The sequence below is a fragment of the Lygodium microphyllum genome, chromosome 18 (assembly GCF_053477565.2).
Source record: "Lygodium microphyllum isolate KBCC chromosome 18, Lygodium_microphyllum_v1.1.10, whole genome shotgun sequence".
NCBI classification, from domain to species: domain Eukaryota; kingdom Viridiplantae; phylum Streptophyta; class Polypodiopsida; order Schizaeales; family Lygodiaceae; genus Lygodium; species Lygodium microphyllum.
The window spans coordinates 103,476,615-103,492,310 of NC_141152.1; positions in this window are offsets into that span (position 1 = coordinate 103,476,615).

Here is a 15,696-nt window from a genome sequence, read left to right on the forward strand (position 1 = left end):
GAGAAAGAGAAAGAGAAAGAGAAAGAGAGGGAGGGGGAGGGGGAGGGGGGAGGAAATGAGAGAGGGAGAGAAAGAGAAAGAGAGGGAGAGGGAGAGGGAGGAAAAGGGAGAGGGAGGGGGAGGGAGGGAGAGAGAGAGAAAGAGAGAGAGAGAGAGGGAGAGGGAGGAAATGGAAGAGGGAGGGGGATGAAATGAGAGGACGAGAGGAAGGGAGAGTGTATTCTCTCTCTTATTTATTTATTTTTTGTATACTTTTTATATAATGAGAGAGGGAGGAAATGGGAGAGGGAGGGGGAGGGAGGGAGAGAGAGAGAAAGAGAAAGAGAAAGAGAAAGAGAGGGAGAGGGAGAGGGAGAGGGAGAGGGAGAGGGAGGAAGAGAGAGAGGAAATGAGAGGGGGAGAGGGAGAGGGAGAGGGAGAGGGGGGGAGACGAAAACCTAATAGGGAAATGAGAGAGGGAGAGGGAGGGAGAAGAAATGAGAGAAGGAGAGGGAGGGAGAAGAAATGAGAGAAGGAGAGGAAGAGAGCAAAAGGAAATGAGAGAGGGAGAGAAGAGAGAAAAAAAGAAAGAATGAGAGGAGAGAGAAAAAGAGATAAGATGTTAAACATAATAGGCAAAGAGAGAAAGAGAGGGTGTGGGTGAGGGTGAGGGCAAGGGAGGGAGAGGAAATGAGAGAGGGAGAGGAAGAGAGAAAAGGAAATGAGAGAGGGAGAGGAGACAGAAAACGAAATGAGAGAGAGAGAGGAGAGAGAAAAAGAGAGAAAGATCATTAAACCTAATGGAAAAATAGAGAAAGAGAGAGTTAGGGTTAGGGAGGGAGAGGAAATGAGAGAGGGAGAGAAAGAAAAAAAGGGAAATGAAAGAGGGAGAGGAGAGAGAAAGAGAGAAAAAATTTATTAAATCTAATAGAGAACTTTGTACATACTTAATCGTTATGTTTGTACTTTTATTCTGCGTGGGTAATATAGTGAAGAGGGGTTTGGTGCAAAAGGAACTTATCCGTAATGCTCTGGTTGACATGTACGCTAAATGTGACATGATTGTAGAAGAACAGGGAGTTTTTGATAGATTGGTAACTCGAGATGCAGTCTCATGGGCTACACTTATTTAAGGATATGCCAATTATGGGCTTTGTGAGGGAGTACTAAACTGTTTCAAAGAGATGCAGATCGAAGTACACTGGTGGATATGTATACCAAATGTGGGAGCTTGCTTGATGTTTAGCACACGTTTGACTGCCTGCCACAACGCAATGAGTATTCTTGGAGTTCCCTTATCCTTGACTATGTTGACATGGGGGATATGACAGTATTCTGGGTTAGCTTCTGGTTGTAGAGGAAAGCTTGGAGAAAGATGCTATTCAGAAAGCTTTATTGATGGTTATGCAAGATATGAAAGAGTCATTGACAAATTTGTTTAAGCACTTTCAAGGCTCTGATGAAACAGTTCGGCAAAGAGTACTTACCTTCTTGAATGAGCAGGTCTTTCCTTTGAAACTAGAGCTTCTGCAAGGCACTAAAACAACGAACAAAGATCAATCTCAATCGCAAGGGGAGATGGAAAGATTTTCAGTTGATTCTTTAAAAAAAGGTTCTTCCTGGTCTTACAGGAGCAGAGTTCAGAGTCTTCATGGACTTTATAAAAAAATCTGAGTCTTTATGGCGAGAATGCTACAGTTGAACAAGTTCAGGAATTTTTGGGGATTGTAGAAGGTCATGCTAGTTTAGATCTTCAGCTTACCACATTTAATTCAGATCATATTGATAGGATCTTATCATGCTTTGATATTGCTCTGCATAAGATGATACGATTGATTACAATGAGCTTGGGTGGAGAAGGTTATCTAAACTTTATTGGAAATGAATTTGGTCACCCTGAATGCCAGGGAAGATCAACATCTTCCCAATGGCAAATTTGGCTTGGGGAAAGGAAAAAACAAAGCCACGGATGGCTATTTTCAAAAAGAGGCTTTTTGGGGGGAAAAAGAAAAAGCGGTGACAGGAAGAACAGGGAAGGCAATCTTGATCAGAGGACAACATCAACTGTGTATGATGGGAGCGAGGTTGAAGGGACAGATCATAAGGGAAAGCAATCCAAGGAAGACTTTTGCCTTTGGATCGACAGCGACGATACTTGCCGTTTCATAGGGAACATTAATCTTAGGATTGTGATTCATGAAGAAGTGCTCCAGCAGATCCGACAGGGACTGATGTAAACTATGAGGTTTCAGGGACGGGGAGACTTTATTGGCAAGAGCAGAGCATATTGAAGACCGGTACGCACTAATCAGATTCAAAAAGGAAAAAGCAGAGAAAAAGTTCATTTTCGAATAAATCTCAGCTGAGTAAACAAAAATCCTGGAGAATGGCTTCCTGTACTGCTGTTAATGTTCGGTTACGAGGACGAGTCAAGGTAGACCCCTTCTTTGGAGGCCTCATTATGCGCCTTGTGGCAATCAAAACTACATCCTTCCCACTGAATTTCTTCTCTAACTCACGTAACAATCGAGCATTGTTGAGTGTTGAAATGACTTGTTTTTTGGCTGATTTTTTGTTGTTTTTGAGAGCTGAATGGTTGATTTTATGAGATGATTGATTGATTTAGAAGTGGTTTGAGAGTGTTTTAGATGATAATGATTGTGTTTTGGAAGTTCATGATGTTTGTTGATGATTCTGTGATGTTCTGATAGGTTCTGAATGGTTCTGTATACCTTCTGTTTTGTTCTGTTTTGGTCTGTTTTGTTCTGATTGTCTTCTGTAAGGAGGGAAGGAGTATTGATTGATGAAGAATGAGATATTGTGAAAGTTTATTGAATGGTTTGTGAGAGTTTGAAATGGTTTGAGAGTGAGTTATGAGGTTTTGATGACCTTCTGTAACCTTCTGTAGGTCTTCTGTAGAGCTTCTGCTTCTGTTCTGTTTCTGTTCTGTTCTGTACTGTAGCTGTTCTGGTACTGTTCTATAGACTGTTCTGTATGCTTCTGTAAGTGTTCTGTGGAATGTATGTGTGACTTTGGGGAAAGTTTTCTAGCCTTGGAAAGAGGTGAATACAAGTGCAAAAGAGCTGAAAGAAGTGGAAGAAGTAGCTGTTAAAAACTCAAGAGAAGACTAGAGTGAAGTGACAGTAGTGAGCTATGAAAGGACACTGTAGTGGCTCTGGTGACCCTTCATATCAGACATACCTCTTGGGAGGGGTATCCACGACCTAAGAGTGATTATTGAGGGTGATTTTGAGAGATTGTAGTGAGGATATGATGTATTATTGATGGAGTGTGTGAGAGAGAGTCAGAGATAGCCAATTCTACTCAAACAGAGTGATTGTATATGAGAGATTGAGAGAGAAGACTATGAAGATATTGAAGATGAATACTATGTGATGTATTTCCATTCAAAGATGGTGTATTCCTTTGCTTTCTTTGTTCTATTGATGGATTTTGTGAAGATGTTGAAGAATATGGTTGATTCTATTTAAAAAACCGTGGGAGATTTACATGATGCTGCATGAAGATTTGTTGTGCCTGGTGTTCTTTTCTTCATTGTGATCATATGAAACATGATAAACAAGCTTGTTGATGTTACAAGATAGATTTTCTTGCAAGAGAATTCCCTTTTCCTTGGTGTTCCTCTCGGGGCTCCATGTTTTTGGTGCGCAGCCGGGGAAACTTGCCATCAACAAGCACCAAAAGAGGCTGAAAATGAAGGAAATGGCATTGTCAAGAATAGAAGAATTCAATGGATGTTTGTAAAGTTCCTTCTTCCACTGAAGAGTTGGAATTCCTCATAATCAAAGCCGTTTTCCACAAGAAGTTCATTCCACAATGGCGGAAACATATCACCATCATGATGCATGCTCTATGTGGTGGACAGTTTCCTCTTCCTATTGAAGCAGCAGAAACTTGCATCTTGGTGGCAAACTGCTTGGGAACAAACTGAAGAGCAGAAACAGAGAGAATGACCATCCATGGAAGATTTGGCATTCATTGAAAAGTTTCCAGACAACATCAAGTGGGAGATTGTGAAGAAGCTTCAGGAGTCTTGGTCTGTAGAGGTTCACAAAGACAAGAAGGAAAAGAGTTGGAATTTGTTCGTGGATGCTCAACAGCAAGATACATGGGATGCTTGGTGTACTGATAATCTTCTGTTTGTTCAATTAGCAACCCACTGGAAGTTGGTAGACAGAGTGTTTTTCACAACATACACTATTGAAACCATCAGAAGTTGGCATTACTATGATGATGGCACCACCACAATGCTTAGACGTATGCATTTTGACACCTTCAGAACCGAATACCTTCCTCTGTGCAGTGGCATGACAGCAGAATTCAGGGACGTTGAAAAGAAAGAAGTAGAAGAAATGTTGGCTAGAGAGTCCTCCAGAGACTGAAGCCTTCTGTTAACCCTCTGTGGAGCACTAACAACATAGTGGAGCCACACCCCTGATGAATGACTCAATAAAGAGGCAAGCATTGGAATGAGTCCAGAGGTACGTGAGAAGAGAGAAAGCAAGAATCAGAGCCGAGAGCGAGCTCGCAGCAGAAGCCGCCTTTGACGCCCTTGCGGAACTCTTTACAGACGTCCCAATGGCACATCAAGCCCTTCCTCCTCCTGCTGGAGGTCCACTTCCAAGCCAGATCCGTCCTGGAAATATTGATGATAGACCAGCGAATGTAGTCCCATTGCTAGTTTTTAAGGGAGAGTACAATGAAGACCCCGATCTTCATGTAGCAGAGTTTATGGTAGCGTGTGTGGCTAACAATGCCAAGACCCCTGAGCATTGGTTAGCAATATTCCCCGCCACTTTCAAGGGCGCGGCGTTTCAGTGGTATGAGAGACAAGCAGCAGGAACTTTTGGCACATGGAACGACCTGAAGTTGGCCTTCCTCACTAAATTCTCTGGAGAAAGAGTAGAAGCTTATGTCTCACGAATGGAATCCATCATGAAGAGATGGACTAACCATAATCTAGATGATGGCATTCAAAAGGGGGTGTTTCTCAGAGGATTACAACCAGAAGTCCGTAAGTTTGTGGAGTTGCAAAGACCAGCCACACTGCAAGCTGCAACAGAAGGTGCAAGACTGTACGATGAAGTGGAAGCTCGATTAGCGATGAATTCGGGAAGAGGAGTCCTACCTCCTCTGATGCCAGGAATGATGTATCCACCAAATGCAGTTCTAGGGACTGTTCCCTATCCCTACCAACAGATGCCCCCGGTATCACAGTACAGTGCACCAAATCCACAGTGGCCACAATCCATGCCTCAAATGATGGCTCAACCACAACAACCAATGGTCCCAACCAATTTCCTCAATGACAAATCAACAGCAACAGTGGAATCCTACCAACTGGAGTCAACAGCCAACAGTTCAAACAGGGGCCCTGAATCAGAACCAGAACATAGACCCCTCTGCACCAGCCCAACCCGTTTATGCAGTGATTACAGAGACTCCTCAAAACCCTCCCGCCAGTACGTCAGGAGGAGAAAGCTTGAAGGATTATTTATCCAACTCAGTTGCAAACATCAAAAAGGAGTTGATGGATGTGATTACAGAACAACTACAGACGCTGAAAGTGAATACCGCAAGCATATCCAATGTTGCGGGAGCAGGAAGAGATGTGATGCGGTCAAATACTTGGTGTGGTAAGTGTCATCAAGCAGGCCATTTAGCCACTGAATGTACATGAAAACCAACTATTCCTGGGGCCTTCTGTTCCTATTGTTTGCGAAAGAATCATACAGAGGACATTTGCTCTCTGAAGGAGATGCATGATAGGAGAAGGAAGGAAGAAGACGCAAGATTCAACTTGCTGGAATCCAAAATGACAACACAAGATATTGGACCCAAGCCTAGAGAGTTTGGTCCTAATTTCGGACCCAGAAGATTTCCTTCTCAAAGTTACAGAGGAAGACAGTCTGGCGGTGGTCAGAGATCAGAAGTGGAATGTTACAGATGCGGAGAAAAGGGACACATTTCACCAAATTGTCCAAATCCTCGAAGGTCAGTGGATTACAAGCCCTTATGCAGTCGATGCAAAGGAGAAGGCCACACTGCAAAAGACTGTCCAAGTCCAGCCCCAGTGAAAAACAGTGCTACTGATAGTCCGTCCAAGGCCCAAGAGCCTACCTCCAATTTAGTGGAATTGGAAGTTGCTGCCATCACGCGTGCAAAGCAGAAGGAACCACCTATCCAGAAAGAAAATAACCCTCCTGCCAGAACAGTGAAGTTCAATCTTTCACCAGAAGAACAGAACAGAACAGAGCCTAACAGTGCCGTACAGAGCCCTACAGTGCCACAGAGAGTTACAGAGACAGTTACAGAGGCAGGACCAGAGGTCCAGGATACAGAAGAGGAGGAAGTGCCACAAGTGGCAGAAGAAGTTCCTGTAATTCCTCTGTTGGAAGAAAGAGGAAAAATGAAAATGGGTGTTGCCCCATTCCCTAATCGGTTAGAGAAGCCAGTGGATCCTATTAAGGAATACGATCTGGTCAGAGATCTAGATACCTTTAGACCAAACCTCACATTCCGACAATTATTGATGTTGTCCCCTAGTTGCCGAAAAAGATTCAAAAGTATACTGACAAAAAGACGTGGTTTAAGGATTGCTCCCTCAACAGTGACAAAGTCCAACAAGGCTCCAGAGCCTGTAAAAGAAGTGGATGTGGCTAATGCTTTCCTAGATCCAGGTACTCCAGAGACTGGAGTATGGATAGAAGGCTGCTTCATTGCAAACGCACTGATTTATGGTGGTTCATCAGTAAACATTATGACGGATGTGACAATGAAGGATCTAGGCCTACAAGGTGTGCAACCCACCCAATGGCTCATCAGACTGGCGGATCAGAGTAGAATCAAGCCTTTGGGCATTCTCCCATATGTGAAGACTACAGTGGCTGGAAAAGATTATTGGTTGACCTATCTGGTGGTGAAGCCAAACTCTTATGGTACATCCTATCCTCTGTTACTGGGCAGACCATGGCTTTTTGAAGCTCGAGCAAGGACGGATTGGTTTAAAGGAACTTTGACCTTGGGTAGAGGACCCAACAAAGTGGTGCTGAAACTGTATGGTTCTCAAAAAGGACATGGATCCACCTCCTTGGAATTATCTTCTGACTCCCCTAATGAGGCTATAGATGGAACATCAGCAGACGAAGATGCTGTCAAACAGATCCTTCCTAAGAAAATAGTGGCACATTCCTTAACAGTGGATACTGTAAGCCGACTTCCAAAAGATGCAAAGCCATTATCAATGGGAGAATACTTCCTGCCTGAACCAGGAATGACTTCTGAAATCACTTCTGACAGTGAGATAGAAGCATGGATGTACTGCTCTCCTTGTTATATGGCCATAGCAGAGACAGAGACAGGAGAGGAAACAGAGAATCTGTTCTTCTGTTACAGAGCTCTTACAGAGACAGAAGCAGAAGCAGAGACAGAGACAGAAGCAAAAGCAGAGACAGAGACAGAAGAGGATGAATATGATATGTACGAAGAAGGTGATGAAAGTGAAACAGAAGAATCTATCCCACCTGAAGAGGATACATTTGAGGAAGAAGTTCTAGAAGCATCAGAAGCCGATGAGCTCATGCTATGGGACAGAATGGTGATGGTATCATTTGGTCTGGTAAATGGATCTTCTCATATGAAAAACCTTTATAAGAAATGGATTAAGAAGAACAAGCCATCTTTCAAGAGTGGCTCCTGCCGTCCTAACCCATCCTTGCCAAAGAAAGATGATGATGATGCACCGTGCCAACAAGCACCGATCCCACCAACCCAACAGGCATCAGAGGGTCCCTGTTATGTGACGTTCCTGGATGTATCATCAGAAGATGAGTCTTTAAGCCAAGAGGTAATTAATTTTGAAACCAAACCCGAAACGGCTCTTATCCCATTCCAACGTCTTAAAGAGCAACCAAGGTCTCCACCAAAAGAAGAAGTGGGTTCTAGTGGGACATCAGAAGAGGACACCACTCCCTTGAAGGAGTCGGATCTCTACCCAGAAGCAGTCTGCGGGACCTTCATCCGTGAAGTAGAAGGTGAAAGGAAGTTAACCTTTGTGGATGCAGAAGGCACTGAACGCCACTTGAAGGTGGGTAGCAGCCTCCCAGAAGAGGAGTTGTCAACCTTGTACAACTTGTTGAAAGAAAATTTGGACGTGTTTGCATGGTCTTACAAAGAGCTAAAGGGGATTGATCCCACAATATGTCAACATCATATTGACTTGGAGCCTGATGCCAAGCCAGTACGGCAACGACAGAGGCGAATGAACCCGAATTATTCCACATTGGTGAAAGCGGAGCTGCTGAAGCTTCTGGAAGCCGAGTTCATCTATCTAGTGGCAAATAGTGAATGGGTTTCACCCATCGTGGTTGTACCCAAGAAGAATGGCAAATTGCGAATATGTGTGGATTTCCGAAAACTTAATTCCAAAACAAAGAAGGATCACTTTCCTATCCCTTTTACAGACCAACTGTTGGACACAGTGGCAGGACATGAACTTTATTCTCTTCTGGATGGATTCAGTGGATACAACCAAGTGCAGATCGCAGAAGAAGACCAGTCCAAAACAACCTTCACCACAGAATGGGGGACCTATGCTTACCGAGTGATGCCATTTGGGCTCTGTAATGCCCCTGCTACTTTCCAACGAGTCATGATGGCTGCATTTCAAAATCATCTGCACGACTTTATTGAAGTATATTTGGATGACTTCTGTGTCTATAGTTTGATCCGTGAACACTGGGAACACTTGGAACAATGTTTTGACCGATGCCGGGAGTATGGGATTTCCCTCAACCCCGACAAATGCATCTTTGGGGTCTCTTCTGGAGTTCTGTTGGGCCACATTGTCTCTGCACAAGGGATATCAACAGACCCTGCAAAGATTGAAAAGATCGCAGCTCTGGCAGCACCCACCAACCTCAAACAGTTGAGGGGATTCCTAGGCCATGTGGGTTACTACACAAGGTTTATAGCCCATTTTGCGACAAAGGCAACTTCCTTGCACAAGCTTCTGAGGAAAGATGCAGAGTTTACTTGGACAGAAGAATGTGACAAAGCCTTCCACACTCTGAAGCAGTGTCTGATAGAGGCACCCATTCTGCAACCTCCTGATTGGACGAAAGAGTTCCATGTACACACTGATGCATCAATTGAAGGCTTAGGTGCTGTCCTCTGCCAGAAGGGCTCCTCGAAGTTGGATCAACCGATCTATTATGCAAGCCGGAAAGTCACTGATAGGGAACGGAACTATACAGTGACCGAGCTGGAGTGCTTGGCAATGGTGTTTGCCCTGGAGAAGTTTCGCCACTACCTCCTATCCACCCACTTTAAATTTTATGTGGATCATGAGGCCCTGTTCTTCTTGATGAACAAAGTAGATGTGAAAGGACGAATGATGAGATGGCTCCTTTTATTCCAGGAGTTCGACTTTGAGGTGATTACTAAGCCTGGTCGTTCCCATGTTCTGGCTGATCATCTGTCGCGTATCCCACAAACTGCAGACGAGGAGCAAGATGATCCAGACCTCCCTGATGCTTCCCTATTCTTGGTAGAAACTGTCACTCCATGGTATGCAGACATTGCCAATCTGCTGGCAACCCAACAGTACCCTCCTGGTATTTCTAGTCGGGAAAGGAAGAAGCTCATGTTAGAATCAGCCCCCTACACCCTGCTAGGCGGTGCACTGTACAAGAAAGGCAAAGATGAAGTGCTCAGAAGATGTGTTGCAGGAGATGAGATTGGGATTGTTCTGAAGGCTTGCCACGACGAGCCATGTGGAGGTCACTTTGCAGGAGAAGCTACAGCTAGGAAGGCTCTGCTAGCAGGATATTGGTGGCCTACCATTCATAAGGATGCCTATGATTACTGTAAAAGATGTGATGCTTGTCAAAGAATGGGGAAACCCACCAAGACAAGTGCCATGCCATTGCAACCTATCCTTCCGTTGAAGCCGTTTGAGAAGTGGGGTATTGACTTCGTTGGTCCGATCGATCCTCCTACCAGAAGGAAACAGAACCGATACATCCTCGTATGTACGGATTATGTTACAAAGTGGTGTGAAGCTAAAGCCCTAAAGCGGGACGATGGTAACAGCGTGGCCTTGTTCATGTATGAGAATATCATCACCCGTTTTGGCAGTCCCTTAGAGCTAGTAAGTGACAGAGGCACTCATTTTCTCAACAAAGTCATGGAAGAGTTGACAGAGTTGTATAAGATCCGCCATCGCAAGTCCACTCCTTATTACCCTAGAGCCAACGGCCAAGTCGAAGTCACCAATCGCATCCTCTGCTCGATTTTGACAAGAACAATTGCTACACATCGTCGTGATTGGGACGATCGACTTACAGAGGCCCTCTGGGCATACAGAACCTCCCATAAAGCAGCAACGGGACAGACACCCTTCCAGTTGGTGTATGGTACAGAAGCTGTTTTTCCTGTTGAATTGGAACTACCCTCTTTGAGAGTGGCGATCAAAGAGCGTTTGGGGGATGATGATTCACTGCAACGCCGTCTCCTGCACTTGGAATGTTTGGACGAAATTCGTAGGATGGCTCTACAGTGCATGGAAGCCACGCAAGCTCGACGCAAGGCTTACCATGACAGCTTCATCAAGCACAAGGAGTTCAAAGAAGGTGATTTGGTCCTAGCCTATGATTCACGCTTTGGCAAGTTTCCTAGCAAGCTTCAACAGCGGTGGATGGGCCCCTATAAGGTACTTGCAGTCAACCCTAATGGCTCTGTCCAAGTACAGACCGTGGATGCCTCTGATGATCCCTTTCTGATCAACGGATATCGCTTGAAGAAGTATTTCCCTCCTTGGGGATCTTGACAATTACGGACACTTGATCCTTTCCCTCGTTGGCGCGGCATTGTACTTCTTATGATGCTACTTCTGATAGCCGTTCTTCAATCATTTCTGATGAAGAGGGCGCAACCCTCTGTCCCCTCAAAACCCCCTTCCAACTTTCATCTCTTATCCTCTATTTTCCACCAGCGACAGTGGCGAGGTTGGTCTTGACACATGGTTTTTCTACCATTCCCTTGCTCAATTTGCAGAAAAACAAAGAGAAAGAAAAAACAAAACAAAACATATCGGTCATGGGAGAAAAGGACTAAGGTCCCTGTCATGCCGACCTCTTCTTTGAGAAAAGGTGGAAACACCCTCGGGAATAGGGGAAAACAAGAAAAAGAAAAAGAAAAAAAAAAAACAAACAAATATGTTATGAGAGAAAAGGAAGCAATTCCCTGTCATAGCAGGCCTCGTTCCAAGAAAAGGTGAAAAACACCCTTGGGCGAGAAGCTGGCTGTGGAAAAGGTGGTAACACCCAACAGTCCAGAAAGTGGATTCATTGATTGATATCCCTCGGATCCAATTCCGAAGCTGCCTCCCTTGGTACGCTGTGTCCTGGGTCTTTTTGCAAAGTGATTACCTGTCCTCTAGCAGACGCTATGTTCCTGTCCAATACAACGTTCGATTTGATGGCTACCTCCCTGGGTACGCCTCTTCAACAACTGATGACGCGATCTTCATCGACAAACAATAGAGTGCTGTGAGCTTTCATCCTAACCGGATGGGGAAGTGAGTACGGTTGCCCTCTGCATCTATCAACAGAGAGTGAGACAGAGGGTGGGGCGAAAGACCAGTCTTTTCCCTTCAAATCAAATGAGAGGTGAGAAGTGTGAATGAAGTGTTGCACGCACGGGATGGGCCTCTCAAAGCACAAAGCACAATTTGTTTCTGTGCACTACACTATAAGGCTCCCTGGCCTTCCTTCTTGCACCGTATGCCGGCACAAGGCGGGATGCACTGTTGCACCATCAAACGCGCACAAGGCATACAACCTTTACACAAGTGACTGTGAGGATTACATCAATGGGTTTCAGGAAAAGGCTACCCTCCTGTATCTATCCACAGAGTGTGAGACAGAGGGTGGGTTGAGTGTGACTGGAGTTTCTTCAATCAATTACCGAGAGGTGAGATTGAGGGACGTTACGACACTTGGAGTCAGGTATGTTCCACTTTCCCTGTGCACCCACGAGATGGGTCTTTGCCGTCATCACAAGACATATCACCCTGTTCTGTGCACTGCACTGTAAGGCTCCCTTGCCTTTCTCCTTGCACTTATGCCTGACGGGTTAGACGCACTAATGCACCATCAACTGTGCACCCTGGCATACTCCTTCTGCACCATTTCCCCCTGGTCGATTCCTCAACCGGGTATGCGATATGGGTTTAATAATTCTTCCTCGAGTGATATTAGTCATGGGGCGAGTGACTGTTCTTTCATCACATTTGAGTGATTGTGAGTTGAGTGTAGTATCCCTCATCATCGACGAATTTCCTGCGATTCCTTCCATCAGTTACCTCCCTGGGTGCTGCCGCGTGGTCCCTTCCATGACGGACGTGTGCCGAGAAGATGCCTTGGTCCCTCCAGCGCCGAGAACCACACTGGACGTGCCGTTGACACTCAACCTTGATTCTTGACGAAACGGGCCAAGTTTTTCTAACCCTACAACTTCTGTTTCTTAGTGATGGTCATGTTTTAAGTGTGGGGACGTTAGTGGATGGTCTATGGCGTAGTCCTAGGTCCCTGTTGCTCGGTTAACCCTATCCGTTAAGGTCTTAAGTATGGGGACGTGTCCCTGCGCGTCTCCCATGCATACTTTTCTGCATATGCCTTAACCTGTTTATGCATGAATGCCTTGCCTTGCTTTTACCCTAATGGGATCCCTTTCCACCCATCCGGTTATGTTCCACCCACCCTTGGGGCTGTTTCCTTGCAGTTTTCATTCATTCTTTGATTTTGAGGTCTTTCCATGTGAATGCACCCTACGTTCACCAAAGTCCCCATCCAACCTTATAACCCCGTTCCTCCCTTTGAACTGATCATTTTTCCTTTTTACCTACCTTTGTTCCGGTGCACGGTTTTTGAGTTATTAATTTTTGAAGCATTTTACGCAATTTAAACGGTTTTCCATGTGAACACGCTTTTCTTGCTTCTGAATCATGCTCTGACATCATAGCCCTGACCAGCGCTTTTCCCCTGACATTTTTCCTTTTTATTCTGCATCATTCCGATACACGGTTTGTCCGTTATTAATTTTCCGGGTTTTCACGACTTTTTCATGCGTATTTTTGACATTTTTCCATGTGAACCTGCCCTATTTGCATCGGAATTCCAATTTGATTTGATAGCCGTGTCCCCTGTGCCTTCCCCCACCTTTTTCCTTTTTCCTCCACCCTTTTTCGACTTTCGGATTTTTACTTATTAAATTTTAAATGAGTTTTCGGGAGTATTTTTGGAGTTTTTCACATGTGAAACCCTCCTATTTCCGCCGGAACTGCGTTTTAACATGATAACCCTGTGCCACCCCTTCTTGCGGACATTTTTCCTTCTTACTGCATGTCATTCCGGTGACCGGTTCGTCCGATATTAATTTTTGCTCCCATTTTCGGGTATGTTTTTTGGGTTTTTCCCATGTGAACGCGTCTTATCTCAGTCGGAATTATGTTTTGATGTGATAGGATTGTCGGGCACATCTTTCTGCACAGTTTTCCTTTTTTCTACACCTCATTCCGATGCACGGATCTTTCGATATTAATTTTTAAATTGCGTTTTTGGTTCGTTTTTTGTGTTTTTTGCACGTGACCGCCTTTACCCCTCCCGGAACCCCCGTCCCGTATTTTCCTTGTTTTCCCCCTGTCGTCGTGCCCACTTTTTGCTTTTACGTTATTTCGTTTTGACGTCCGGATTGGGAGTTATTAATTTTTCTTTATTTTTACGTTTTTTCTCGCGCCCGTTTTGCGTGTGAACGCGCCCTTTTTCGATTTTATGCATCCCCACGCGCCTCGGTCATGTCCGCGTAACCCGTACCGTCTTCCCCGCGCCATTTCAATCCCGTCACGGCAAATTTTTTTTACCCCGCCCCGCGCACGCGCGCGGGACGGGGGTACGCGCCCTTGCCCCCCACCCCTTCCCCCCACCTGCCCACCCCATGGCCCCCCCATGGGCCCCCACCCCTTTCCCCTAACTGCCTCCCCCTTCCCCCCAACCACCCGTCTCTCTTTCTTTCTTTCTTTCTCTCTCTCTCTTTCTTTCTCTCTCTCCTCCTGCGTCCTCTACCTCCCTCCACGCCACCCGCCCTTCCTCTCCTTCTCCTTCTCCCAGCCTCCACGCCACCCGCCCTTCCTCTCCTTCTCCTTCTCCCAGCCAGCCTCCACGCCACACGCCCTTCCCCTCCTTCTCCTTCTCCCAGCCTCCCTCCACGCCACCCGCCCCTCCCCTCCTTCTCCACCTCTTCCCTCCTTTCTTCTCTTCTTCTCCCCTCCTCCACCTGCCAGCGCCCCCCCGGCGGCGTGTTCTTCCCCCCCGTCTGCCTCCTCCCCACCCTCCTGCTCCTCGCCTTCCCCCAGCGCCTCCCTCCCACGCCATCGCCTTCTTCCCTACCCCCCCTAGCGCCTCCCTCCCCGCCATCGTCTTCTTCCCCTACCCCCCTCCAGTGTCTCCCTACCCTCCCGCCAGCTGCGCCCTTCCCCTCCTTCTCCTTCCCCGCAGCCTCCGCCCTCTTCGCCCGCCTCTTTGCCTTCCTTCTCCTTCTCCCAGCCTCCCTCCACGCCACCCGCCCTCCCCTCCTTCTCCTTCTTCCTGCGCCCCCCCGTCCGCCTTCTCCTCCTCCCCCAGCCCGCCTTCCTCCAGCCCCCCCGACTTCCTACTCCTCCTTCCTCTTCCATCCTCCCCTCCTCCCTTCTCCTTTCCTTCCTTCTCTCCCTCCTCTTCCTTCTCCCCCGCTGGACCCTGGTCGCCCGCCCTCCGAAGGCCGTCGCCGCCCTGCTGACGGTCGCCCGCCCTCCGAACGCTCGTCGCCGTCTGCCACGACCACCGCCGCCACGTTCGGCGCCGCCCCCACGTTCGACGCGGTCGCCGCCATTTCCGGCGCCGCCGCCGCGTTCCACCGCCGCTGCCGCCATCCACCTCCCCTTCCTCCTCCTCCTACTCTTCCACCACCTCCTTCCTCCCTAACCCAGGTTAGTAAATCTAACCCCACCCTAGCTAACTAATCTAACCTTAGTTAGTTGTAACTAACCCAGTTAGTTGTAACTTAACCTTAGTTAGGTTCACTAACCTTACCCCACCTACTAACCACCTAACCATAGTTAACTTAGTTGCCTACCTTAGTTAACCTAACTATAGTTAACCTAGACTAACCTAACTATAGTTAACCTAGACTAACCTAACCATAGTCAACTTAATTAACTAACCCCTACCTGGTTAACCTAACTTAGTTGATTAACCTAACTTAGTTAGTTAACCTAGCCTAGTTGACTAACCTAAGCAACCTAGACTAACCTGACTTGACTTAGGTGGACTAACATGACTTACCCCACTAACCAGACTTAATTGACTTATGCCTAACTGACTTATTTGATTAATGTGATTTAGGTGACTTAATTAATCACTACATTAATTTTTCCATTAAAAAATTTTCAGAAAAATTTCTAAAAATTCCTTTTGCCTTTTGTCAATTTTTGGGAATTTGTCCGCTGGCAATTGCCTACCCTATAATTTCTGAAAATTCAATATTTCCTAATTTCACCCCCAAATTGCCAATAAATGTAGAAAATTCATTTAAAAATCGTAAAAAATTCTAAAAAAATCTAAAAAAATTCTAAAAAATTCCCCTCACCTCCCTTGCTCA